General features: G+C 40.8%; 1 protein-coding gene across 6 annotated transcripts in view; it reads left to right on the forward strand.

Moving 5' to 3' along the window:
* The first annotated feature begins 291 nt into the window (after positions 1-291).
* The window catches only part of Stag1 (STAG1 cohesin complex component), a 385,686-nt gene continuing 369,755 nt past the window's right edge, over positions 292-16,222 (forward strand). For 3 of the 6 annotated variants that reach the window (XM_006243631.3, XM_039081553.2, XM_039081554.2), the window contains exon 1: positions 292-588. The gene's annotated coding sequence lies outside the window, so the exon portion shown is untranslated. The remainder of the gene's footprint in view (positions 589-16,222) is intronic. The other 3 variants (NM_001108179.1, XM_008766528.4, XM_006243632.5) reach the window with 3 other exon arrangements.

Consider the following 16,222-nt stretch of genomic DNA (forward strand, 5'->3'; position numbering starts at 1 on the left):
GCTGGGGGCGGATTCCTTCCCGGCTCTCCGAGAAGCTCTAAAAATGGCGGGCGGCAAGCAAGCGAGCGGGTCGCGCAGGCGCCGAAGAGTCCGTCCTTCCGCTCGCCTCGGGCGGCCCACGAGCCGTCCACAGCGCCCTGGTCCTGACGTCTCCGCGGCTCGCCATTGGCAGAGCGCAGCAGGAGCTTCGTGCGGGGGCGGGGCCGCCACGCAAAGGCCACGTTTCCCGCTCCAGTGCTGCGCGTGCGCGCCCCCCGGAGGCGAGCGATAGCGCGCGCCCCCGTCCGAGGGCCCCTGCTCGCGCCTCAACTCCCTCCCCTTTCCGGGCAGGCCGGTCCTGTCAGCGAGGCAGTGAGCACCGCGGCCAGCAGAGGGCGGTCGGGACCCAAGTCTGCAGCGGCGCCATTGGCGTGTGGAAAATGCCACCAGATGGCGGGTTAGGATTGCAGCTCCGTTGAAGGCGCGGCCCCCGCTCCCGAACCCCCGGCGACCACCCCGTAACAACCCCCCCACATCGGGAATAACACACCGGAGACTTTTGGGGGGAAACTAGGTCGACGGCCGACAGCGCCCGGATGGGCAGCTGAGGTGAGCGCGGGCGGCGGCGGCGGCGGCGGGGGGCGGGAAAGGGGGAATGCGGCGGCAGCGGCGCGGGGGCTGGAAGCGCCGATCCAAGATGGAGGCCGGGCGAGAGCCTGGGAGCGCGAGCGGCGAGCGGGCGGGCCGGCGCGGGCCCCGCGCGGGGGAGGGAGGCCGCGCGGGCCTGTGCGCTGCGCGGCGGCTGCGGGCGGCCGAGCGCCCGGGACCTGCTGTGGGCGCGGCGGGCGCTCCGCTCCCTCCACCCCTCCCGCGGGCCGCGAAAACGGTGCCCCCGCCCGCCCGGGCTCCACGGCGGTAGCGCGGAAGCCTTTGTGGCGCGCTCGGGCCCGCCGCCAAGCCCGCCCTCCGCCCCCCCCGCCCGGGCTCTCGGGACTCGCCCGCGCCCGGGCCAGCCTAGGCGGGCTGGCGCGAACGCCTTCCGCCGCCCTGCGTTTCTGCGGTGCTTTAGCGGCGGCGGCGGCAGCGTCACATGACAACGAGCTCGCTTCTGCCGAGGGTCCTGGGGGTCGCTCAGTCCTACTGCTGGTCCAGGCCTCTGGTGGCTGGGGTGGGGCAGGGGGCTGAGGACCCCGGCCGACGGGGCGTCGCAGCCTGGCTTTCCCGCTATCTGTCGTCCGAGCCCGGGACGGGGCCTCCTGGTGAAACGTGTCCAGGCCGGAGCACTGCCCCGCTAGTTTCCCAATCCCCCGGGAGATGAGGCCAATAAAAGTTGTTTTTCCTCTTCCCCGAAGGTGGGGGGCGGGATAAAGAGCTGGGAAACCCGAGGGCTTGGAGTTGGACCTGAGCCTCACTTGGAGGGGTCCGAACCGAGTGCTGTTTGTGTGCAGTAGAGACCACAACATTTTCTGGTTTTCGGATTGTCACGTCACACGCTTTTGCCTACATTAGAATTGTTACTGATTCTTTCCACATTGTAGACAGTCGTGTCCTGGGAGTGTTAAGCTGTGGGATGGTTTTGGAGCCCTATAGACCCCAAATAGTGCACTTTGTGGTACCTAGTTATTTGCTGTTGAAGTTGGTGTTAAGACGAGGGGTATGTGATTCTCTCCTGGTTGTGCTTAGACAGCTATATTTTACACCTAGCAAAAGTAGTGTTTGTGAAAGTACCAAAATCCGCATAAAGTTGTACAATGTGTAACTTAAATGGAATTTGTAACTTTACCTTTAGGTTTCACAGTGTATTTTTTTTATAGAAATTGCAAATTCGGATGGCTAAGCTCTCTTATGGAAATGTACAAAACAGTGGGAATAAAAACGGTTCGTGAATGATGGGTGATGGATGGTCTTATAATGTATATAAATCGAGGCTAAAAGTTTGATCAAGAAATACTGAAAGAACAAGAAATGATATTAAATTGTTTTTAATTATGGGGTATGTAACAATTTTTTTACCCAAATAAACTCAGAGAAACCCCACAGGTGTTTTTTTTTTCTTTGCATTTTAAAACTATACTTTGGAGTGCTTTATGTTGGTCTATGCCTGTAATTCTGGTTACTCAGGAGCCAGAGGCAGGGGGAATCACAAGTTGAAGTTAGCATGGACATTTTATGAGATACTGTCTTTAAAAAAACAAAACAAATAGAGGTCAGGTATGGTCATCTTTTGAAGAGATTAATACAATTACTGTGTGGTTACTCCCTCCACAACCAACAGGATCTCATTGTGTAGCCCAGGCTGGTCTTGAGATCACTATACAGTCTAAGGTGGCCTTTAATTTAGGGCAGTTCTTTTCTTCAGCCTATGGAGTGCCTAGATTATAGGTGCCAGGCCAGCCAATTACTGAATGGCTCTTTTGTTTTTTGATTTTTTTTTTCCAGAAAGGACTTTGGATGTAGTTCAGGATGGCCTTGAATTTATAGCAATTCTTCTGTTTTATACTTTGAAATGCTGGGATTACAGCCACTTTTGGCTTTGAAAGGTTTTTTTTTTTTTTGGTTTTTTGTTTTTGTTTTTTTAAAACTCAAGCTGTGCTGCAAGGGGTGAGCACTGAAGTTTCTTGAGGCGTCCCCTAGGTTTGTGATCTTGTTTACTTTTTACCGTCCTCCTTTCTAAAGTTGAGGAAAGCCAGTGGTTCTTTTACACATTGAAAACCCTTTTAGTTATAACTTTTAAAAATTTATAGTTACAATCTCTGCTTTACTTGCCTGATTATAGGTGGATATATCTTAATTATCTTAGTACTATAGGAGATCTAATGCATCTTTGTTAGCTTTTGGCCAAAGCCTGTAATTATTATTATTTTATTTATTTTTGACATATAGTCTTAATAGGCAGCAGTTCACAAAATGGCTACTGTAGTAATCAGTGTCTCTGACTTCTGTCCCTAATTACTATAGATTTGAAGACTGCTTTCAGAAGTTAACCTGATTAGGTCAGCCCCCCAGATAACCTTTTATTTAAATTCAGTTAACTATAGGGACATTAATTACACATACAAAAATTACCCTTTTCCCTCTCTAGTATAATCATAGGAAAGTTATCTTGGTATATTTACAGAATCTCTCCCACTTTCAAGGAAAAGATAGTGTGAGTATCATTTATTTATTTCTAATGGGGAGAGAAGCATCTTCAGTGACCCTTTTAGAATCTGAACATAAGGAAAAGACAAAGCTAAAACAGTCACCACTTCCCCACCCTTTCTCTTCTCCCTTCCTCTCCCTTCCTCTAATTTTTTCAGTGTTTGCACTACTAGGTATGAACCCAGGGTCTGGTATATGTTAGAATGGCCACATTCTCTGTCCCTGTTTTTATTTTCAAATAAGACAGAATGAGTATCTCAGGCTGGCCTTGAACTCCTGATTCTCCTACCTCTGTCAATCAAATGTTGGGATTACAGCCGTGCCCCACTGCCATCTTTAAATTTTATTTTCCTTACAATTTTTTTTTCTGCTTGTGAACATGCTGCTCATATGAAGACCAGTAGATAACTTAAAGGATTTGATTTTCTCCAACATGTGTGATCTGTGATTAAATTTAAGATTTTCAAGATTGTCAGCAAGTGCCATCTGCTGAGTCTTGTACCCCCTGCCCACCTCTCAATCCTTGGGGGGGGGGCATAGGGTTTCATTATGAAACGTATAAAAAATGCTCTCGTATAAGCCATAGAATGAGATGGTTCTTAATGTAGCAGGTAGGGTTTTATGTCCAGAGAAGGCAGAGTTGGGGTTCCTGTCATTTGGTAGTTACAGTGCAGGATCCAAGGTGAGCTGTGCTGCACCCCCTAAATGCTTCACTCAGGTTTTTCTTGAGGAAGTTACCCTCCCTCCACCCCTCCCTCCAGTGTTGTGCATGAGCTTGTGTACATTCGGTGGTGTGCTATGGTGTGTGTGCAGAAGTCAGATGGCAGGTACATGATTGGACTTCCTGGGGCTTCCAGATTGTGAGAGTTGGTGGCAAGTTCCTTTACCTGCTGGACCATCGTGGATCTACATGCACTCTTCAAAGGCTCTCTTCACCAGTCAGTATTTGAAGGACATCTCAAGTTCCACCTCCCTGGTAGATTTTGTTGTGTATTTTAGAAATGTAAGTTTTATTTAGTGTGTGCGTGTGTGTGCGTGTTTATGTGTGTGTGTGTGGTGTGTGTGTGTGTCTACATTATGCATATGAAAGTGTGAGCACAACTTTGGAGATTTAGTTCTTTCCATCAGGGATCTGGGCATTGGATTTAGCTTATCTTTACCTACTGAGCCACCATCTCACAGACCCCTTCCCTATTTTTTAATATTTAAATTTTTTTCCTTTTCAAATGAAGTCTTGTTGAGTTTTTCCAGGTTGGCCTTCAGCTTGGTTATTTAACTTAGATATTTCAATCTGAATGTTTCTGAGTGCCGACATTACAGACATGCACAGACTATGTACAGCTACTGCTAAGTCCAGCCTTTTATTTATTTATTTTTTCAGTTCAGTGTTGGGGAAGTTCTGCCTGCTTTATCGAGTTTTTTTTTTGTTTTGTGCTATAGTGGAAATGATGAGGCAGTGCATTAGACAGCTATACTATGGCATTTTACTATAATTAAACATACCTTTTTAACTTTCTAGATGCTAACAGTTAAAACAATTTTACATTTTAACTTAGTACAAACATACACATAATACATATAATGGAAATAGCAGCTGCTTAGTGTGAAGTAATGTTTAACCTTTGAGAACAATGTGGTATGACTCACAGTTGTTTGGGTTGAATTGTAATCAGGAAAGTGCAAAGTAGAACTATAAGGAACCAATCTACTTCAATCAAATTGAAGAAATTAAAAATTCTGATAATGCCTTATGCCAATGAAATAGTTGGAGAAACCATATTAAAAATTTCTTATTGGGGGCTGGAGAGATGGCTCAGTAGCTAAGTGCACTAGCTGCTTTCCCAGAGGACCCACATTCTGTTCAGAGCACCCACATGGCAGCTCACAACTGTTTGTAACTCCAGTTTTAGGGGATGTACTACTCTCTTCTGTCTTCTGTTGGGTACTGTACACATGTGACACACTGCCACACATACAGGCAGAACATTTACATATAATTAAATCTCTTAAAAAAATCTTCTTGAACTGGGGCCTTACTATGTAACTCAGGCTAGCTATAAACTCTGTAACTGAAGCTGGCTTAATAACTTACTATCTTCTTGCTTCAACCTCCTGTGTACTAGTGTTGGAGGCAAGTATCACCATGGTCTTACTACTTCTGGATAGAGTTTAAATTGGTAATAGTTATTATATGAAGTTTTTTTTCTTAATTATTAATTTGGAAGTACATCTGCTTTAAACCTCATTGTTAATAGTCCTTTATAGTTTAGATGAGGGAAATTATCTTTTGGTTTTTGATGTTTTGATTTGTTTTTTTTCCAAGACCCAGTCCTTCTCTTATGTAGTTCTGGTTATCCTAGAACTCAATATGTAGACCAGGCTGACCTCAAACTCTGAGATCTGCTCTGTCTCTCAGGTGCTAGGACCAAAGGTGTGTACACCAGACACCATTCCTGGCTTTAAAATGTTTTATTATTTTATTTAGTTAGATTTGGTTTATGTGTGTTGTACTTTTGTGGCAGGAAGTCTGTGCACCATGAGTGTACAGTGCCTACCAGAAGAGAGCATAGGATCCCCTGGAACTGGAGTCACAGATTTGTAACCCCCATGTGAGTGCTGGGAATCAAACCTGGGTCCTCTGGAAAAAGCAGTTAGTTCTTTTAACCACTGAGCTATCTCTCCAGCCCCCATAAGAGAAATTCTTGTTTATGAAGATAAGTGAACAAAATGTCTATAATACTTTTATTTGCAGTAGCCAAACTTTAGAAAATAAGTTTCCTTCAGTGACACTGTACAACAGATAAATACATGTGCTTTTCAAAAGTTAAAAAGCCAACTTGGTCAAAAGTTATTTCCTTTCCCTAATACTTGGTTAGATATTCTAGCATCTTTTTCGTCTTTCTTTGTAGGCCTTTTATAAAACCTTTGTGATAGGATTTTTTTTTTTTTTAAATTAGGATGATGGCCTCAAAAAATTAGGAATTACTCCTTTTTACTGAGGGGGATTGTATCATATATATTAACATGATACATTAATATATAAAATATATTTTATTTCTGAATAACACATCCTGGACCTGGGATTTTCTCTATGTAAAGTAATTTATTTAAGACAGAGTCTTATTCTGTAGCACAGGCTGGCCTGTATACAGTCTGTATATCTCAGACTGGTCTCACACTTGGAATCTTCCTGTCACAGCCTTCTGAGTACTGGGTTATACTTTGTTATGGAAAGATACTTGGGAGACAAATTAAAATAGTTTCTTAAAACATCAATGTGCTTTTATATCATTAGTGTGTTCTTTTAATCTTGACCAGTCTAGTGGTTCAGTTTATCTTTCTAAAGCAACTTTACGATTTTTTTTGTCTTTTCTATTGCATTTGTGTGCTGCATAGTTTTTTTGTCAGCTTGTCACAGACTTTGTCACCTGGGAAGAGGGAACCTCAGTTGAAGAATTGCCTCTATCAAATGGCCATGTTGGATGTTTGTGCGGTATTTTATGAATTAGTGATTGATAGGGGAGTACTCAAACCATTGGGTGGAGCCATCCCTGGGCAGGTGGTCCTGTGTTGTATAAGAAAGCAAGCTGAGCAAGCCATGGGAGCAAGCCAGTGAGCATAACTGTTTTGTTGGGTTTCTGCTTCAGACTTCTATTTTGAGTTTCCTCTGCCTTCGCTTTCCTCAGTAATGGACTAAAATCTATAAGCTAAAATAAACCCTTTCCTCCTTTAAATACTTTCAGTCATTGTATGATCATAGCAATATAGAACCCAAGCCAGGACAGTTGATGTCTGTTCTTTAAGATCCTCCACCTTCTTTGTAAAGTTTTAGGTCTTAGATTTTAGAGATTTCTCCTTTATTTGTTCTTTTCATTTTTTTTTTTTTTTTAATATTCTCTCTGTAGTCTAGACTGGGCTTGAGCTCATGATAATCCTGTGTCAGCCTCCTGGGTGTTTCAGTTGTAGAAACCAGCCACCCTATCTAGCCTGTATTTTCTTGTTTTTAGTAAAAACATTTAAGCTATTGATACTCCTCTAAATAATGCTATCTTCCATAAGTATTTTATCATTATTCAGTTCAAAATAGTTTCATGATTTGAATTGATATCTTTTCAATTTGATTACCTGTGGCTTACTTAAAAGTATATCTAATTTTTTATATATGGGATTACTTTAGATATTTTATTTCTGATTTCTAGCTTAACTTCACTTTGAGACTAAGGATTTTGATATATGTGAACTTAAAGTTTTTGACTTTATTAAGAACTTCATCTCTCACAGCTAAAAAAAAGATGCATTTAGGACTATTGCATGCTTTATTTTATAGAAATGGTCAAATGGTAATATGAAAATACTGTTTTGTTCTATTCTTTTTAGTAAAGACTTGCCTTGAACTCCTTGATCCTCTTGTCTCTATCTTCCAAGGGCTGTGATTACAAGTATGCACAACTATACCTGGTTTTGATAACATTTTTCAAAATTTACCTTTTTTTTGCTGATTCTTTTTTCCTGTGAGGAGAGAGATCTTATTTTATCAGATTATATTTGACTATGATTATGTTATTGGCTATTTCTCCTATTTTATTTTTAATTAAATAATTTTTTTTGCCTGACTATGAAAGTGAAAAAAAAATTTTTTTCCCTTTTGGTTTGTTTAGACAGACAGAGCTTCTCTGTCTTTTTTTTTTTTTTTTTTTTTTGGTTCTTTTTTTCGGAGCTGGGGACCGAACCCAGGGCCTTGCGCTTCCTAGGCAAGCGCTCTACCACTAAGCTAAATCCCCAACCCTAGAGCTTCTCTGTTTAACAGAGCCCTGGTTGTCTTGAAGCTTCCTTTGTAGATCAGGCTGGCCTCAAACTCAAAAAAAATCTTCCTGCTTCTGCCTCCCCAGGGCTGGGACTAAAGGTATGTGCCATCAAGCCTGGCCTTTTTTTTTTTTTTAATTTTGTGAAAGTGGAAGTTTTTAGTTTGTAGAGTACCTATTTAACTTGCAAGAAGCCCTGAGATTGTTCCTCAGTGGAATGTAAGTGGAGTGTGGTAGTTATGTTCCTAGAACCTAGAACCAGGAAGGGTCAGAAGTTCAAGGTTAGCTTGAGCTACAAGAGACCTTATCTCAAAAAAAAAAAAAAGATTATTTGCTAATATCTGCTAAAAAGAGTGAAGTGGTTGATGTTTACTCTGCTTATAGACTACAGAGTTAGCTGCTGGTATAAGCCTAGAGACTTCCCCGTTAGCGATGAAGAGTGGATGCATTATAGCAGTAACTAGAGAAATCAACATTTGCTGATTTCTGAACCCCCGGTTTGTACATGACAGTAGTGGAAGATTCACAGTACAAGAAAGGAAACTCAACCTCGTTTCAGTCTAGTAATCCAAATTAGAGAAGCAAATATTTCTCATGAACTGTTTATTTAAATTAAAACACACCATGAACTAGGCATGATGTGAAATCTGTAATCTCAGTATTTAGAAGGCTGAGGCAGAAGGATCAAGAGTTTGAAGCCAGCCTGGGTACATCTATAGTGATACCTTTTCTTGGCAAATGAGAGTGGGGGTGGACAGGATAACACTGACCACAAACTAAAACACCCCTCATGGTCATAGTTGAAGGAAGCATTGTCATATGATGTGGCCTAGACCGCCATCATTGAGTTCCTGGTCCTAAAACCACTGTGTTAGAGTTAAACTTTACCCTCTTCTTCTATATAAACTTGGACAAGTTCATTAATTTAGATTTTTCATGAAAATAGGAACTGCAAAATGTTCTGTGAAATAAAAACGAGTATTCTATACTCTTAATGTTTAACCATTAGATTATATTGTATTGTATGCAGATCCAAAGAACATCAATCTTAAACTTAAAAAGTGAATAAAATGATACTCTAAATGATAAGGACAGTTTTCTGAAAATCAAATAATTTTAGCTCATGTGGAGATAGGCATCAGTAAAACTAATGAGGATGATCAGACGGTGAGTGGAAAGATAAAAGGCAATAACCACTGTTTCCTGCTTATCATTAAGCACAGCTTAGAAATGGGAGTCCTTTTTCTTTAGAGAGGTACAGCATCAAGGAAAGACATTGTAGAGCTCCCTGATGCCCAGGTTTTGAGACTGTCTATTCATGTAATGTGGGCTGGTCCAGGTTGCCATATGTAGACCAAGCCGGTCTTGAATTTGTACCTCAGTTTACCAGGTGCTGGGATCACAGATGTGCACTACCATACCTAGCCACATTATAATGGTTTTTTACATTTAATACATTTGATGACTTTCTTCAAGATTATTTATAAATATTAGGCTTTGTATGTAGAAATCTGTAAGGAAAAAGAGTAGGAGTGACTTTTTTTTTCTGTTTTCTTTTTTTCGGAGCTGGGGACCGAACCCAGGGCCTTGCGCTTGTTGGGCAAGCGCTCTACCACTGAGCTAAATCCCCAACCCCTAGGAGTGACTCTTTACCAAGAGTAAAACACATTTTATAAATCTCCTTTAAGACTTAGTTTGTAGATCAAATATGATAGCTGACTGATTTTTTTTTTTCCTTCTGTAACAATGGATACAAAAAACAAAGTTGTGGTTATCTAGTTTTCAGTTTAAGTTACTAATATTTAAAATATTTTTATAAAAGTAAAAATACTGTATTTCATAAATATATAGACAGTAAGGTATAAAATAGTGTAGGACCCCTGTCTTAGTTAGGGTTTAACTGCTGTGAACAGATATCATGACCAAGGCAAGTCTTATAAAGGACAGCATTTAATTGGGACTGGCTTACAGGTTCAGAAGTTCAGTCCAGTATCATCAAGGTGGGAGTAGGGCAGCATCCAGGCAGGCCTGGTGCAGGAGGAGCTGAGAGTTCTACAGCTTGTTTGAAGACAAACGGAAGATTGTCTTCCACACGGCTAGGAGGAGGGTCTCAAAGCCCACTCCCGCAGTGATACACTTCCTCCAACAAGACTATACCTACTCCAACAAGGGCACATGTCCTAATAGTGCTATTCCCCAGGCCATGCATATTCAAAACACCACAACCTGAAATCTAATCAAGAAGAAAAAAATAAAAACTTAATTTTTAAAAAATCTGGGCATTGAAGACAAGGCCTTTCTGCATGAGTGTTCATTACTGAGTTTCATCCTAGCTTGGGATCTGATTTTTAACTATGTCTGTACCTTTGGCTAGCTATATGTCTTGGAATCATTTCTTCTTTGGGCAGCAGTTTATTTTTAATTAGTTTTTTTGACAAGATGACATTCTTATTAAATCCCTTTGAAATAATCATAAAATAAATTCTAAATTAGGTAACAGCTTTTTGGATGTCTTTAGTTTTCAAAGGCTTAATTGTGACATTGTTCTGTACATTTCACTGAAATGCATAGAAGAAACACAATTTTTCCACTTAAACAGGTTTATTTTCAGTGTGTGTATGTATAAGATAATGCATTATAATGTGCACTTGAGTGGGTGCACATGTTTGCTCTATGCACAGGTGAGTGCAGGTGCCTTTAGGAGGCCAGAGATGTTAACACCTCTAGAGCTGGAGTTAATGGTGGTTGTGAACTGACATAGTAAAGTGCAAGACCATGGGTTCATTCCCAGCCTAATGTTCATCATGCCAAGAAGCATATTCACCAGCACAAGCTTGTTTTTATAATGTACTCATAATTATATTTAATGTCTCATGATCATGGTATCAGTCACAAAATATTGAATGGATAGCTTGCTCTAGACTATGTAGGAACCCCCCCCCCCAAAAAAAAACAACCTATTTTTTCCTATATTAGATATGGTTGTAAAATTTGCTTTCTCTACTGGCTTTATTTAGCTGTTAGGCAAAACAAAACCTAAGTTCTCTGATACTTATTAAGGTTTTTAGAATTAAGCACTTTTTATTAGAGCACTTTGTAAAATACAAGGGAGGAAGATTGCATCATCTCATTATGCATTTGAACCAAAGCCCTGACTTTGTGAATGTGCTGTCAAGGATGGTACTTACTACCCATAGTGTAAAAACTCTAAGATTATATACTTAACAGCACATCTGTGTTTATATGTCTGAGTAGTGGTATTCGTGTATTTGTATGTGTGTGTGCACATGTGTAGGTTTGTGCATGTATGTTTGTAGGCCTGATAGAGACAAGAGTGTGTGAATTGGCCTCCACTTTATTTCTGGAGGCAGGGTCTCTTTCTGAACCTGGAGCTTCTAATTTCAGCTAGTCTAGTTAGCTAGCCTTGACTAGTTAGACTAGTTAGTCTAATTTCAGCTAGTCTAGTTAGCTAGCCTTGACTCCATTATTCCTGCCTCCTGAATGTTGTGATTACAAATCGCTACCACACCTGCCTGATACGTACATGGCTCCTGGGGTTGTGACCTTCCAGCCCTTGTGGAAAGTGTGTGCCCACTGAGCCATCCCCAACCCCAAAGTTCTACTTTTGGAACTATTCTATTCAGGCTGAGTGTTGATAGAAGATTTTTTAAGAACAAGAACATCCTTTCCAAAAATCTATTATAGGCATTCTGCTTCGGCCTTTAAACACATAACCATTATTTCTAGACTATAGTGTCAAGTGATTTAAATTGATTATATGTTACTTAGTTTGTATATCACCTTTCAGAAAATTAATTTACAGATGGGGGCTTCATTAAACTCTTCCTTTTTCTTTTTTCCCTTTTGTTTCAAGAGGGAAATGATAAACCTAGGTAGGAATGAGATGGTTGTGAAGCTGAGATTATCACTGAGGCAAACTCAGCTGTCACTTAAAGTTCTCCACATTAGAGATTTGTTCATTTAACCTAAGCTACATACTGGGAAATCAGGCTGACAAATCACATACTGTGATTCCTCCTGGGCAATAACAAATGGGGTATTGTGATGATAATAAAGAAAGTCACTGATGAGAATGAGAAATTAAGTGGAGACAGTCACAGAACCTAAGCAAGAAACTAGAGGCACAGGGAAGAACAAAGACCAAAATCTGTAGCAAAAACAATTGTGGTATGCCAGGAATTAGGAGAAACCTGTAGTTATGGTGGGGAGAACACACAGAAAGAATGTAATGGCGTCACATGAGGTTGGAGTGGTAGAATTTAGGTTGTGTAAGGTGTTTGTGAAATAGTTAGGACTTTCAAATTTGTTGTAAGTAAAAAAGCTGTGAAGGAGTTTTAAGCGGAGGATTATTTAAAAATATTTCTAAAGTCTTAGGCTACGCAATATTTGCTTAGCATGTCTGGAACCCTAGGTTTGATCCCTTGCACTAACACAGACAATAATAACTAACATATCCAAACAAAATAAGAAAAATAAAATTTCTAGCTCATTTTCTTGATTTTGCTTTCTAGAGCACAACTAGCAATGTCTGCAGATAATATTGGTGGATAAAACTTGATGAGATGGTGTGTGTTACTGATATCAGAGAGTAGTGATCAGGGCTGTTACTGAAGAATTTTAGTAGCTGGAATAGTTTCCTGTAACAATTGATTGTCCAAATAGCTATAGAGCCAAGGTTGGGAATCCTTGTTTTGCCTCTGTGTGAATAGGAGTAGACAAGGAGATGGAATGTGAAAAGAGAAAGGGTAGGTGGGTCGTTACATAATCTGGTGATAGAGGCCGTGCCATGGACAGTTGTGATTATGACAAGAGCCAACAGTAAAAAACTGTTCTGATATTGTAAGAGTTATGGAGATAGGTGTGTTAATAGAGAGATATTGACAGAATACAGCAAAAACAATGAAAGGGAAGAAAGGTTTAGCTCAGCTCATGATTTTAGAGATTAGTCTGTTCTGGTGGAATAGGTATGAGGTAATAGTCTTTTACCTTAATGGGAGCTAGGAAGCAGGGTGGGCAGGGAGAAATGAATGCTTTTTTTTTTTTTTTTAATAATTTATTTTTATTTTATGTGCATTCATGTTTTGCCTGCATGTGTGTCTGTATGAGGGTGTTGGAGTGTTGGGTCCCCTGAAACTGGAGTTATAGTCAGGTATGAGCTGCCACGTGGGTGCTGGGGATGGAGCCTGAGTCCTCTGGAAGAGCAGCCAGTGCTCTTAATCCATGAGCTATATCTCCAGCCGCTGTCACCTCCCCCCTCCTCCTCCTCCTCCTCCTCCTCCCCCCTCCTCCTCCTCCTCCTCCTCCTCTTCCTCCTCCTCCTCTTCCTCCTCCTCCTCCTTTTTGTCAGCAGCTCACTATGTAGCTCTGGAACTCACTACGTAGACTAGGCTGGCCTCAAACTCGAAAAGATCTGCCTGCTTCTGCCTTCCTGGTGCTGGGATTAAAGGCATGTATCGCCATGCCCAGCTCAAATGACTATTTCTAACAAAACAGAACACAAAAAGCTCCCTACCACCCCCCACCCCCCCACCCCCCCACTCCCCCCTTTCCCTGGCCTGAGGTGGGTAAGCAACTGACTCTTGTCACTTCACACTGTGTTGGTCACCTGCAGGGAGGGAGATTTGAGGTCACTGCTCTGCTTCCTAGAAAGAGGCTGGAAAAGGCCTTAGGCTGCTGCACACTGAGTGGCTCATCTTCAGAAGAAATGAATGCTTTTATATCTTGACTTTTGTTTGTGTGTGAGGGTGTGCACTCAGTAAGGTGCTTGTGTTGGGGTCAGGGCTACCTCAGGTTCTTAACCTTTCATTTTGCTTGAGTCAGGGATTCTTTTCTTGTTTGCTATTGTACCATTTACTTCAGGTTGATGGCCCATGAGCTGTGGAGCAGTGGAAGTGTCTTGTCTCTCTGCTTCCAATTTAACTTGGAGTGCAAGGGATTTTGTGTGTGCGTGTGTGTGTGTGTGTGTGTGTGTGTGTGTGTGTGTGCGCGCGCGTGTGCGTGTGTGCGCTACTATGTGACGTTTTTAACATGGTTCATGAATTTGAACTCTCACGCTTACATGGCAGATGCTTTCAGCCGCTGAGCCATCTTCCCAGTCCTGTTCTGATCTTACTTTACTGAATGTGAGTTGCTTTTAATAGGTAAGAAAGAAAATAAAGTTTTGTAGTCTACAGTTTGTCATGTTTGCCACTCAGTTCTTTTACATCTGTCATCTGTTTATGTTGTAATTTTTTCTGCCATTGTACTGCTTTACCATCTAATAGGATGCCCTTTTGTATGTATCTCTAACAAAATATCAGTGTTTCTACTTTTGTAAACATTAATATAGTCTCTTTTCTTCTGGGAATACATCTGTTTGTGTGTGCATATTTCTCAGCATTTCTTTTTTCATAATCCCGTAAATTACTTACTGCATTTCAAAAACTCATGCATGTTAGGCAGTTTAATTCTAAATTTGGTTTTCTTGGGGCTTCTTTCAAGTATTTTTTTAATAGATACTCTTTCTCAAATTTTTGAGCATTTTTGTCTATTGCAGTCTATGCTGGTTCCTTTTTGTTATATGACTTATTATGTATGTATGTATGTTTGGTCTTGCCCGCCCCCTCTCCCCTCCTTCCCCCCTCTCTCTTCCTTTCCTCTCTCTTTCTTTCCTCCCTCTCTCTCTCTGTCTGTCTGTCTATCTGTCTGTCTGTCTCTTTCTAGACAGGGTTTCTTTGTGTAATCTTGGCTGTCCTGGAACTCTGTTTCTCTCTATAGAACAGGATGCCACAAACTCCAGATTCTGGGATCAAAGACATGTGCTACCTCCTGGCCATGTGGTTTATTTATTAGAGGTTTTTTTTTCTTTCTTTTTTTTTTTTTTTTAAAGAGATTGCTTACATGAGTGAAGAGAATACTGACTTACCCAGGGGTGGAAATCTAAACTTCATCTTAATCATTTAATCTATCATACATATTTGTTCTGCTTAAGATAAAAATGAATGGATTTTTATTCTAGTGACCTGGGTTGTGATCTAGATTAGTATTTTGATTAGCAGTATGTTCTATTGTAAATCACTTTGACCTCACTGCCTCACTTGTATTGGGAATGATTGGGAATAAGTATGTATGTCCTCTTCATTCAAGGACATTGGCTAGTAGATGACTAGCTAATGAAACAATGTTCTGTAAACATTAATATAGTCTCTTTTCTTCTGGGAATACATCTGTTTGTATGTACAGATTTCTCAGCATTTATTCAGTTAGTAAAACAGGATGTTTTTAGAGGTGTGCAGTGAGGCAGAAAGTGTCTCTAGGGAAGTCTCAGTTCTTAATATGAAGAACATGGATAAACTGTTTGCCAAAACTGTTTCTCAGAATTGGTAAGCATAGAAATTATGATATATACCTAGATATGTAAGGCCTAGGTGACTAGAGTGAGGAGTGTATAATAGGGTGTCAGTTTACTGATTTTCACTGAGAAAGTAAAATGACTGGTTTGGACTGACCAGTTAAGTGCCTTTGTTGTGGTTTGGTAGGGGGACCTATCTATATCAAAAGCAGATTGTAATCTGGAGATTGATTGGTAAACCTGGAATGGTTTCAAAGCAATGTCAGAATTTTTTTTTTTTTTTTTTTTTTTTTTTTTGGGTTCTTTTTTTCGGAGCTGGGGACCGAACCCAGGGCCTTGCGCTTCCTAGGCAAGCGCTCTACCACTGAGCCAAATCCCCAGCCCCGCAATGTCAGAATTATTATACCCCTAGTACATTGACAAATCTATTTGCACAGTAGCAGATCTAGGTCAGGGCACTCTCCAGGGACAGTGTGGGAGATAAAATGCTAAGTTTATTTAAACACCTCTCATCATTCACTTGATTTGGTTCAAATAGTCACAAACAAGATCTGGACCTGGTTCTCAATTTTTTTTGATTTTGTATATTAACTTACTCCATTCTAGAGATCATTTATCTTTTTATGTTTGGTTCTTCACAATTTTACTTTTCAGTGTTGTCTTCAGTTTTAAAAGAGCCTTAATTATGTGTCCTGTGTACTGCTTCATGTGTGGATTCAATTTATTCCTGAAGAGTTGAGAGAGATAAATCATTCCCAGTACGTCTAGTACATCTTTGCTTTGGAAATAGATGGTAGTCTTGATCTTTCCTACCTCTTGCCTTTCTTTTTGAGAAATACTGAGATACACTTTATGTAGTGTACAATTATCTTGCTATAAGTTCATAATTCAGTGATTCTTAAATAATTTGGAAAATTAAGATCACCACTACTATCTAATTTTAGAATGG

Source organism: Rattus norvegicus, chromosome 8 (assembly GCF_036323735.1).
Source record: "Rattus norvegicus strain BN/NHsdMcwi chromosome 8, GRCr8, whole genome shotgun sequence".
Taxonomy (NCBI): domain Eukaryota; kingdom Metazoa; phylum Chordata; class Mammalia; order Rodentia; family Muridae; genus Rattus; species Rattus norvegicus.